The sequence below is a fragment of the Paramisgurnus dabryanus genome, chromosome 8, assembly GCF_030506205.2.
Source record: "Paramisgurnus dabryanus chromosome 8, PD_genome_1.1, whole genome shotgun sequence".
Classification (NCBI taxonomy): Eukaryota; Metazoa; Chordata; class Actinopteri; order Cypriniformes; family Cobitidae; genus Paramisgurnus; species Paramisgurnus dabryanus.
This window is the reverse complement of record NC_133344.1, coordinates 41,560,592-41,573,228: the sequence shown is the minus strand read 5'-3', so window position 1 is coordinate 41,573,228 and position 12,637 is coordinate 41,560,592.

Below are 12,637 nucleotides of genomic sequence, written 5' to 3'. Positions count from 1 at the left end.
TTCCGGGGTTTCCCCGATTAACAAATCAAGCCCGATTACGTACAGGTGAGGGCGATTAACACAGCGATTGCTGATAGGTCGACAAGGAGAGAAGGCTGAGTATAAAAAGACCTTTGAATGCATCAAATGGTGTGCTTTGTGTGTGCTTTTGGGTGCGCTTCGTTGCTGCTGTGCAGATCTGCTGTGTTGGTTTATATCGATCCCTTAGGGAAGATAAGAGGTTGGAGTCGACTGGGCGAAGAGGATATTGTGGTATTTGACTGCTGAGAGGGCTGAACACGGAGTCATCGGATGCATTAATGCAGAGATATGCTGACCACGAAGTGTGAGTAATAATTGAAGTGTGATTATAAACGATTCAGAAGAAGAGTTACCTGGTGTGTTTTGTGAGTGTGCTGAAGGTTACCGGCCCCACTACGAAGGGAAACGTGGGCGTGCCGTGTAATTATCGTGGAACACGATCCGGGAGATCCGCTGGGGAAACCCTCCATCACACGTAGCTGATATTTACGTGCCAACCCTTTCTCTCTGTGGCAAGAACAACGCCCAACCAGCCTCACGAGGAGCCTAGGCCCAGCCGGCCGAGTCCTAAATTCACGCGGAGTGTGCGTAGAGTGCTGTGGGTGAGTTGAACTTTCATCGTGTGTGTTTTCACTAAAGCTTGCTGTGTGTGTGCTTGTAGTAACAGAAGCCGCCCTGGCCCGTGCAGATCGTGAGAAGTGAATGGCACGTTGAGGCCTGAGCCGCACGAGAGGAGGCAATTAAAACCTAAATCCCCTGTGTGTTGGCGAGAGCCCGCGCCAACCCGGGAAGCAGACAGTGGTGTAGTCCAGCTGTATATCGGAGTGAGTAACGGCCAAAGTACACTGTACGGACTGAGGGTCGTGGCTGTGATTTGGTCTGGTTAGGAAAACCTTTTTGTGTGCGCGCGGAGCCTCGTCGAGAGTTCGCCCCAGCGGAAGACCCCTGTCATCGACAAGGAGGGGGAGCTAGGGAAGCGTTCGGCTCCGCGTCGCCCGACCCATCAGTCCCCACGACACCTACGAAGCTCTGGCGGACGGGTGAAGGTATACGGTGTGCAGCCGTTGTTGTGAAGGCCCGCTGCCTGGAGAAACGTGAAGGAAAAGCCCCAGTTTTGTGAGTAACTTACCTGTGTATTGTGTGACCTACCTTTGCTTACAGCAACGCCCTGAAGAGGAACGAACAGTGTCAGTAGTGAGAACCTCTTACCTCTGTTCCAACGTATGCTCTGAAGCGAATGAAAAGCCCAAGTCTTGTGAGTAACTTACCTGTGTATTGTGTGACCTACCTTTGCTTACAGCAACGCCCTGAAGAGGAACGAACAGTGTCAGTAGTGAGAACCTCTTACCTCTGTTCCAACGTATGCCCTGTGGCGAATGAAAAGCCCAAGTCTTGTGAGTAACTTACCTGTGTATTGCGTGACCTACCTTTGCTTACAGCAACGCCCTGAAGAGGAACGAACAGTGTCAGTAGTGAGAACCTCTTACCTCTGTTCCAACGTATGCCCTGAGGCGAATGAAAAGCCCAAGTCTTGTGAGTAACTTACCTGTGTAGTGTGTGACCTACCTTTGCTTACAGCAACGCCCCGAAGAGGAAGCGAACGGCCTCAGTAGTGCGAATACTCACCTTTGGTCACTGCCTCGCCTCTGTGGAACGTGGAAGACCCCCAAGTGTCTAGCGAGGTTCCAACGGAGAGACCTAAGGGCGAGAGGGAGAGAAAGAGACGAAGACATCAGGCAAGTAGCGACCCAGTACTGGACCAAGCCATTAATTGTGTTCTCTCGGTTTTGCCTCCAGGAAGAAGCGGAGGGCGCCACGGATTGAAGGAAACCTCTGGAAAAGATTCCTAGCCCCCGCTCCGTGGTCCAACTCGTCCTGGAGGCGAGAAGAAGATTGTTTTAAACTGCCCTTCCCCTTCACCCCTTTCTTTTAAATATTTAAATAAAGATACATTTTAATTGTAGCATACTCGTCTGTCTGGTCATTGGGGTGGTCTTGGGAACCTCCTCGAGGTGGAACTTAGAGAGGGGCGTGGCCCTTTAGCTATCTTGGGTCCGCCCCGAGCCGTGACACACACACACAAAGCTATGACTGCCATAGAGAGCATTTTGTACAGAACTTGGCAAAAAACAGCCACAGATGCAAACAAAGATGTAAATTGGTGGGCTCTACTGCTCACACACACACACACACACACACACAGGCATAAACGCATACTAACAAAGACTTACACACAAAGTCACAATAAAACTTACACACACATAAAGACACAAACATAAAGAAACATTACATATAACAAATGGCGTTTGAGCCAGTGGCGAAGCTACGGGTGAGCCAGGTCCGCCCACTTTTAGTTGGGGCCCACCCAATCAGCCGGCCACATCCAGACAAATGTGTAAATAATTTAACAAAAATAAATAATAGTACTACAAATAGACGTTTTATCACACTATAATTTCATATATGTAATAAAATTATAAATATAAGTACAATTTTCTTTGCACGAAGGGACATATTATGATATAACTATGATAAATAACTGTTGGTTATTTATAAGTTTTTTTCCTTGATACATTGTGCTGCCTGCATGGCATCAAGGTAACTTGGCTTAGGTAGCATGCACATGTCACAGGTCGGAGCGGACCACAGGTGTCGTGTGTCACGTCCCTTCCTAGTTTCCACCTCGAGGAGGTCCCAAGACCACCCCAATGACCAGACACACAGAGAGCGTAGGTATAATTAAAACAAACTTTATTTAAATTACTTCAAAATATGGGGAAAGGGAATGGGGGAAACTACACAGAAAGGCACAGTCTTGAGTCTCCTTGACTCCGTTGCAGGCCAATCTCAGGTGGGTCCTTCCTTTCCTTATCTTCTGATTTCTGCGATGACTAAGTTTATTCACTGGACTTCTCTATGTTCTGCTTTCAGGGAACCGATCCGGGACACTCTCCTCTTCCTAGGTGTAAGGAGAAACAGAGGGAAAGTATTTAAAGGAGGGTGGAGCGATACCTGCGCTTGTACGTGCCCAACTCCAAGTCGGTCAAGTAGGGGTGATCCTACTCGCCCTACAGCCAGGGGAGCAGCACTCCTGCTGCGGGACTCGGTTCCGCCCGTCAGGTGGAAATGTGGGAGGTTGCTGATGTAATTGTTCCGCCCGTTTCCCTGGATGGTGGCACAGGTGAGTACTGCAGGAGGGAGGTAACTCTATATGTGGTGTAAACACAGGTAAGAAAGCACTTTACAGGTAACTGGGGCTTTGCTTTCCTCGCAGGCGGCGTACACCACAATCTGCTAGTTCTCGGCTGTGGACAAAGGGTGAGTACTTTACGACTGGGGCATTGCTGTTGCTTCAGGTAGTGTACAGCTCAAACTGCTGGCTCTTAGCTTTAGGCAGAAGGTAAGTATTTTACAGACAACTGGGGCTTTACTGTTGCTTCAGGTAGCGTACAACTCAAACTGCTGGCTCTTAGCTCTAGGCAGAAGGTAAGTATTTTACAGACGACTGGGGCTTTACTGTTGCTTCAGGTAGTGTACAACTCAAACTGCTGGCTCTTAGCTCTAGGCAGTAGGTATGTATTTTACAGACGACTGGTGCTTTACTGTTGCTTCAGGTAGCGTACAACTCAAACTGCTGGCTCTTAGCTCTAGGCAGAAGGTAAGTACTTTACAGACGACTGGGGCTTTACTGTTGCCTCATTCAGCATACAACTCTAACGGCTGGCTCTTAGCTTTAGGCAGAAGGTAAGTATTTTACAAACGACTGGAGCTTTACTGTTGCTTTAGGTAGCGTACAACTCAAACTGCTGGCTCTTAGCTTTAGGCAGAAGATAAGTATTTTACAGACGACTGGGGCTTTACTGTTGCTTCAGGTAGCGTACAACTCAAACTGCTGGCTCTTAGCTCTAGGCAGAAGGAAAGTATTTTATAGACGACTGGGGCTTTGCTGTTGCTTCAGGTAGCGTACAACTCAAACTGCTGGCTCTTAGCTTTAGGCAGAAGGTAAGTATTTTACAGTCGACTGGGGTTTTACTGTTGCTTCAGGTAGCGTACAACTCAAACTGCTGGCTCTTAGCTTTAGGCAGAAGGTATGTATTTTACAGACGACTGGGGCTTTACTGTTGCTTCAGGTAGCGTACAACTCAAACTGCTGGCTCTTAGCTCTAGGCAGAAGGTAAGTATTTTACAGACGACTGGGGCTTTACTGTTGCTTCAGGTAGCATACAACTCTAACGGCTGGCTCTTAGCTTTAGGCAGAAGGTAAGTATTTTACAAACGACTGGGCTTTACTGTTGCTTTTTGACTTCTTAACAGCGGGCGGGTACTTCTCATTACATACTCTTCCTGGGCAGTGGACTTATGATAAGTAGACTGCGAAACAGTAAGTAGATGTAGCTTACAGACCTTAAGCGGCGAAAACGTCTGGACACTGGCCTATGTGGAGGCTCCACTAGACGACGGTTGAAGCTGGAAACTGTTATGCTGGGCCGAACGCTTCCCTCTCCTCTCCTCCAGCTGACGGGACAAGAGATCTAGACAGGGGCGAACCTTTGAAGGGGCTCCACAACAGGTAATGTTATCCACACAGCTAATTATCCTCCTACAGCAGCCAAGCTTTCTCTTTGCATATATGTGACCCGTCACGGAAACCAGGGACACAAGTCGGCAGCACAAGTTTCGAGAAAATGAGAATCAAAGTTTTTTTTTCCAAATTTGTGATTTTCGTTTTATTGCAGAATTTGTTAGTTGAGATCACGAAGAAGCCTCTCCATGTTTGAGATAGCAGTTTATGTATATTTAAAAGCATACATTTTGCGGTTGAAATGGGCTTGTTTTTCCGGAGATTCTAGCGTGCTGCGTCATTGTCTGTGTGTATATTTACATACTGGATAAGCTTGTGTTTTCGCCTCCGCCCCCAAAGGGAACAGCGTGACTACTGAATAAGGATAGTTCGCCCAAAACTGAAAATAATGTCATTAATGACTTACCCTTATGTCGTTCTAAACTCGGAAGACCTCCGTTCATCTTCGGAACACAGTTTAAGATGTTTAAACTTTAGATTTAGTCCGAGTGCTTTCTGTCTACTCCATTGAAAATCTATTTACGGTTTCCATGTCAAGAAAGGTAATAAAAACATCATCAAAGTAGTCCATGTGACATCAGTGGGTCAGTAAGATTGTGTTGGAGCATCGAAAATACAACTTATAGCGTGTGTTATAGCGTGCGTCTCCCCAGACTGTAAATGAAGCTCGGGCGCACAAAACAAAAGAAAAATAAAAGAAGCTGGGGCGGAACAAATAACAGTCAGCCGCATCATACGTCAGCCGCGTCACTGAGTTTATGGGGCGCCGCAGTCGGATGACGTCAAAGTACCGTACTTTGACGTCTTGCAGCGCAGCATGAAGTCAAACTCATAAGTTACACAGAGATCGTAGAATTCTTTATATAATTGGCTACATGTTTTGTCTATCAATATTTTCCATGAAGTCATTGGCTGGTGGAGCAACGAGCGAGCGATCGGTAACATCCCTTAAGGACTTCACGTTTTCAGCTGTGCTGTTTTTGGATTATCTATTATACTACGTCCCTATTTTAAATACAAAATTTGAAGGCGGGTTTATGTGTTTGACGGAACGTAAATACCGGAGTGTAATCTGATATACCCTTACATTTTACGATGTAAATAGTCCTCAGACTGTATATTATATTGTATTACCAGAATTCATGCGAAATCTGATGTAAACAATAGACTATATATCTATATTTCACGGATTATACGCATTTGTGGACAAAAATAATTGGATGATTCAAACATCTGAAACAGACTGGATTCGACTTGTGATCCCCACAAATGTAAAAGTCCTGTTTATTTTTGCATGTTGTTCATTCGGACTTCTGTAATAAAATACTATATATGATGCTAGAACATCTGTATCTCAAAACGGCTTTACAGGGGGTATGGCTTAGCTAAATGATATGTTAATGAGCCCTATTGTCTCTCCAGCCAGGGAAAAGGGAAAGTGTTAACTTTTTTTCTTTCTCAAATTTCTCAGCTTCTCTTTCTTGAATGTGTAACATTCAAATGGCCACAACTTCTCCAAATCTTATCGGATTTCCATGTGTTACACATCGTTAGAAAGCTTAGAAACTGCACTTTCAGAATCTATAAATAACTAAAAAGCCGCGCTTCCATTGAAAAAAAAAACATACGCCAGGCACGGGTGTAAACACTTTGTTGTGCACGCCCCCAGTTTATGTACATTCTATACTTTGCCCACCCTGTTTTATAAAGGCCCACCCACTTGAACATTTCTGGCTTCGCCACTGGTTTGAGCCTGCCGAAAGGGGCAGGGACTATGCCTTATATAAGTTGGGGTCGAACGCCATACAGTACCATTATTCTCCTTCAGCGCAATCACCTAGCTCCCCCAAAGATAAAGCCTTCGCTTGCTGTGGAACGAGCCCTGCAGCAGATTCACACCTCTGGAAGCGTTCTCCCCTGCGGACATCATATAAGAGAAACATTCTGACCTAAAAGGCTTTCCTCTAAAAAAAGCAAACGTGTTGTTCTAATAGCACCTGAGCAAGGCTCATATGAGTTTGACTTGACAGGGAAGACTCGACAATGACTTGAACTTTGAATAAAAAAATTATTATTGTGACGTCAGCACCCCTAATCAGCGTCTGTGCCTTTAACGTAGCACCGCTCAAACCGCGGCAAACATGTCAGAAAGGAATGTTAGTCGAGCTCCACAAATAGTCTCGTTTGGGTATAAAGATGTTTGAACTGGACCGTGCCAATAAAAAAAGATTTGCAGATGCAAAATATGAATATGCATATGCAAAATACAGATGCAATGCAAGAATATCCAACAGGACAACCACAACGTCAAGAACCATAAGGAAAGAAAGTAATCTCTTTAAAGTCAGTTTTACTCTGTAACGATTACTAATGTAAATTAATCTTTCCTGTTTGTCATAATTTGGCCTTGGTTGCATATTATGTTTTTTCTTATTAGAAATGTGACCATTATCCTTACTGATACATTTTGTAAATATGTATTGGGGAGTTTGGCTATAGCAGTGGCGTATCCTGAATTAAAATTAAAATGAGCAGGCCGCTATATTACATGTAGGCTATAATGTCTTTATTAAATGTGCACATTTTCAAGTGTTTGTTTTATCCAGCCAAGTGGTGACCACAGATGCCTCTATGACAGGATTGTGACGGCGAGCCAGGCTTTGGTATGTGGAATGCATATCTGACTCAGCTACATATCAACCACCTTGAGATGAGGGGCGGTGATGTTGACACTTCAGTATTTCCATCTGAAAATCTGGCAACATCATGTTCTGGTTCGTTCGGACAACATGACGGTGGTTTTATTTATAAATCACCAAGGAGGGTTGAGATCTTAGCCCCTTTATGGACTGTCAAAAGCCCTCCTTTTATGGGCTTAACAGAACATACGCTCTACACAGGCACAGACATGCTCTCTCGCAATGGCCCGCCACCGGGAGAGTAGAGACTGCACCCTCAGATGGTCAAGATGATCTGGACCAGAAATCAACCTGTTTGCCTCGGAGGAGAATGCACACTTACTGAAGTATTTCACTCGAACAGGCGGACCTGTGAGCAGTTATGAAAAAAAACGGCATACCTTTAATTTGAAATATGACCCTCAGCCGCACTCATTGACCGTTCTGTCTGGTGGATATCTATGTTTGAGCAGTTGGACCTGACGCCTGGATATTGCCTTGGAGTTTATTTTCCACTGTTGTACTTAAGTAAACTTCGTAACACGCTTTTGAATTCAGACGTGTAAGCGTGTCACGTAGACTGCGCTCAAACTGCAGCAATGGTGTTAGATACCGCTTGTGGTAAATCACTCAGAACCTCCATGCAGAAAAGACCATAGGTGGGGGTTCCACAGGTCGGGGTGCGGGTGCCATAAAGTGCCACCCCTGGAGAAAGAAGGTCCTTCGTCAGATGAAACCGCCAGGGAGGGGTTGTCCCGAGGAGCATGAGTTCAGGGAACAAGTTCCTGGTGGGCTAATAAGGAGCAACCAGTAAGATGCGCTCCTCGTACTCCCTGACTTTGCACAGCGTATGTGCGAGAAGGCTCATTGGGGGAAATGCATTTTGCGCAGACCCCGCGGCCAGCTGTGTGCCAGTGTATCCACACCGAGTGAGATGTCGGTTAGTGAATAAAACAGGTGACAATGGGTTGTGTCCGGAGATCCAAACATGTATATTTGTGCTCTGCCAAAACGTTTCCAAATCAGCTGAACCGCCTGGAGGTGGAGTCGCCATTCGTCAGGGCGCTGCTCTTAAAAGCACGTCTGCCACTGTGTTGAGCGACCCCGGGATGTGAATGGCACGAAGAGACCGCAGATGCTTCTGGTTCCAAAGGAGGAGATGATGGGCTAGATGCGACAGGTGACGAGAGCGAAAACCACCTTGGCGATTCATATATGCAACAGCCGCAAGCTGTCTGTGTGAACTAATACATATTTTCCTCGTAGATCTGAGACGAGATGAACGAGTGCCAGATATACAGCCCACAGCTTGCGGCAATTGATGTGCCAGTGCAGTTGGCATGCTGTCCACACCCCAGAGATTGCTAGCCCGTTGTACGTGGCCCCCACCTTGTGTTGGAGGCATCTGTGTGTACTACAGCATATCTGGAGACCGGTCTCAAGGGCACACCAGCCAGAAGAAACGCCGGGTCTATATCACGGAGTGAAAGTGAGACGGCACGCAGGTGTAATGGTTATACGGTGTGTGCCGCTGGGCCACGCTCTCCTCTGGATTCATTGCAGCCAATGCTGAAGCGGTCTCATATGGAGCAGCCCGAGTGGTGTCACAGCCGCAGATGCTGCCATATGCCTCTGAAATTGTTTCAGGGAGACAGAGGCAGCCCGAATGGTAAAACTTGTACTGATATGCCCTCCCCGTGGTAAAAAGGATAAATCAATCAAGTCCAGTTCCATACCGAGAAAAGAGATCCTCTGCATGGGGCAGAGTTTGCTCTTTTCCCAGTTGACCCGAAGATCCAAACGGGCGAGATGCCAAAGCGTTAAGTCTCTGTGCTCGCAAAGCGTCCGCCGAGAATGCGCTATTATAAGCCAATCGTCGAGGTAAGCTAGAATGCGAACACTGCTCTCTCTCAGGGGCTTTAACGCCGCTTCCACTACTTTCGTGAACACACGGGGAGAGCGAGACAGCCCGAAAGGTAAAACTTTGTACTGATATGCCCGCCCCTTGAACGCAAAGCGGAGAAACGGCCTGTGACGAGGGAGAATGGACACATGAAAGTACGCGTCTTTCAGTTCTATTGCTGCAAACCAATCTAGGGGGCGAATTGAATGAAATATTTGCTTCGGCGTTAACATCCTGAAGGATCTCTTCTGAAGAGATCCATTCAGTACGCGCAAATCCAAGATCAGTCGTAGCCCACCGCCTTTTTTGGGTACTATGAAATACGAGCTGTAAAACCCTGACCTCATCTCGGTTGGAGGGACCGGCTCAATCGCATCCTTCACCAGCAGGACATCGACTTCTGCACGCAGTACATGTGCATCGGACGCTTTCACCGTGGTGAAACGAATGCTCGAGAATTTGGGTGTGTGCCGGTTGAATTGTATTTAGTAACCGAGACGGATCGTGCGTAAAACCCAACGAGACGGTGTGCCGTGAGAGCACGAACATCTACAGTGTGTGTGTGTGTGTGTGACACTGACCTGAGCCCGCTGAGGGTGATGGTCGTCTGGTCAAATTACCTTTGGATATACTAGTATAAAGTTCAATACATGCTAATCCAGAGCTGAAATTGGAAAACCTAACATGTTTCACCCACATGATTGTTTTCCACTTTCAAATTTCTGTAAGTTAACTAATGAAAGCAACTAAAGTATAAACACACTTTATAAAGTATAAAAAAAATCCTAAAATGAAGTTGAATTGGATGAACTTCCCACAAAGTACTTAACTGGTTCATTGCTAGCTGTTTGAGATGCACATGATCTTTTCAAGTCTTTTCATACTCAAATGGCCATATTGATGAGAAATGACCATATTAATTATGTTCTTTTTAAATCTCAAATGACCATATTAACAATGGGCTTTTCAATCTCAAATGGCCATATTCATGATGGACTTTTCAATTTCAAATGACCATATTAAAGGGATAGTTCGGCCAAAAATGATATTAAACCCCTGATTTACTCACCCCCAAGCTGTCCAGGTTGCATATGTCCATCGTTTTTCAGACAAACACATTTTCGGATATTTTAGAAAATGTTTTAGATCTTTCAGTTGATTAAATGTAATGTTATGGGGTCCACGACCTTCAAGTCCAAAAAATGTACGTCCATCCTTCGAAAATAATTCCAAACGGCTCCAGGATGATAAACAAAGGTCTTCTGAGGGTAATCTGCGTGGTGTTGTTGTAGAAATATCCATATTTAAAACTTTATTAACGTAAATAACTACCTTCTGGTAGCGCTGCCATCTTAGACTCCTCTGTATTCAGGAGAGAGTATTAGCGTAGTGTACGCACTTTTCTTAGTGACATATGACAAACTCTGGGCGGGGGCACAGAGCAGCAGCAGAGTAGCCTCCGTAGGCTGCGTAAGCTTTCATCCTGAATGCGGACGCGACTAAGATGGCGGCGACTATAACCAGTGTTGTAGTTGAGTCACCAACTGTCGAGTCCGAGTCGAGTCTCGAGTCCCAGTGTTCGAGTTCGAGTCCAAGTCCGAGTCACCAAAGAAGAGTCCGAGTCGAGTCCAAGTCGAGTCACCATTACCAGAGTTCGAGTCTGAGTCGAGTCTCAAGTCCCCAGTGTTCGAGTCCGAGTCGAGTCTCGAGTCCCGTATTCGAGTCTGAGAGTGCCTACATGTCTCCACTCTGGGACCTTCAAAAAACTGATAAAATGTATTAAAAAGGTTCTACATTTAACAAAAATGACACCACTGTCACGATTGCAAAGGGAGTTTGTGTGAACTAATCCTTTAACACTGTATTACAGAAATACACTCAGCGAAAAAAATAAACCTGCATTTTACAGGACACTGTATTTTAAAGATACTTAAAACGTAAAAATCAATGCGATATGCAGAGAGAGAGAGAGAGAGATTGTGTTTGTGACCGAATGATTTAACGTGTGTGTGTGTGTGTGTGACGGCATGCGACTGGTCATAAAGCAACGTGTAACGTTAGTCTGACAGTGTACATGCTTACTTAAACCTATGAGCTCAGACGGGATGGTACAAAGGTTTGCAGGACTTGTGGTCACATCCCATTCTACAATCACCCACAGCAGAGGTCTGCATTAAGGAGGAAATGTGGCTCTGCCTTGTTAAGAAAGGCTACATATTCGAGTGGTGAAGAGTATGTCCATCCAATATGTTCCTACTGTTTCAAGAGTGTTGTGCAGTCTCTGGGAGGACTTGTTAAAAGACCTGGATTTGAAGAGAAATTAGATAAAAGGCGAAAGCGGGAAATGCCAAAGGGTGTGTTAGGAGTATGTATATGATGGACAAGTATGGCACGATTACCAGTATGTGAATTCAGTAAACTGTAGTCATGCCACTTTGCACAGTATTTGAGCTGTGATGTAATTGCACAAGTTTCCTTGCTTCATTCCCATCCAGACAGACATTTTGTTGTTTGACATGTTGTTTGATGTTGTTTGCATAGAATGCACAAATTGAGCCTGATTAAAACTCTGTTAAAACAATAAAAATTGTTGAAATAAATTGTTTTGCGTATCTTTCTTTACCTAACATTGGTTATTGCTAATGACATACAGAGTAATCAATATACACCGTTAGCCTGGAAAAATTGAATCTACTTAAAGGGATAGTTTAAAAAAAATATTAGGAAAAAAATATTTTGATAAATGATTGTCATTAAACTTAAAGTTGATTTTGAATTACTCTGTCCAACATCTCTGCTTAGTTAACTGAGTTGAAAGATTTTCTATTTTTAATTCATTTATAATTTTAATTCTCTTAGTGTTATAAATGGTATTATAACACAAAACTCATGCCTAAGTCAGTCATTGAATAAACTTGATTCTCCACTGAAACATACACAAAACTGTGAAAATTACAATGTGCTGTTTATGTCAATAAACACCGATCACCTGAACGGTGACTTTCATTTACAGAAATGGTAATTTATCATTTACAACTAAACAACATGAATAATATAAGAGCATAAACCTCTATGACATTTTAACAAATATTTAAGTAATTAAAGTTCTTATTGGTTCTTAATTCTGTAAAAAAGCTTAAATAATCATAACAGGGTCAAAGGATTATGGGAATTCCTTACAACAATGTACTGCTTAAGTTCATTCACTTGAATGTTTTAGTTTAATTTTATACGCTTAAAAGTTAAATGAACTAAGATTTTTTTAAGTATATGTCCAAAACTCAAAATATTAAGTGATGTTTACATCATTAGGACAATATCTGGGTTAACAGTGTAGCATACTTTAAAAATAAATAAATACACGCTAAAATTTAAGAGTCTGTAATTTGGCTATACTGGTACCAGAGATTTTCTTAAAATGAAGTTAACACCTCTCAGAATGTCACCTGAGTA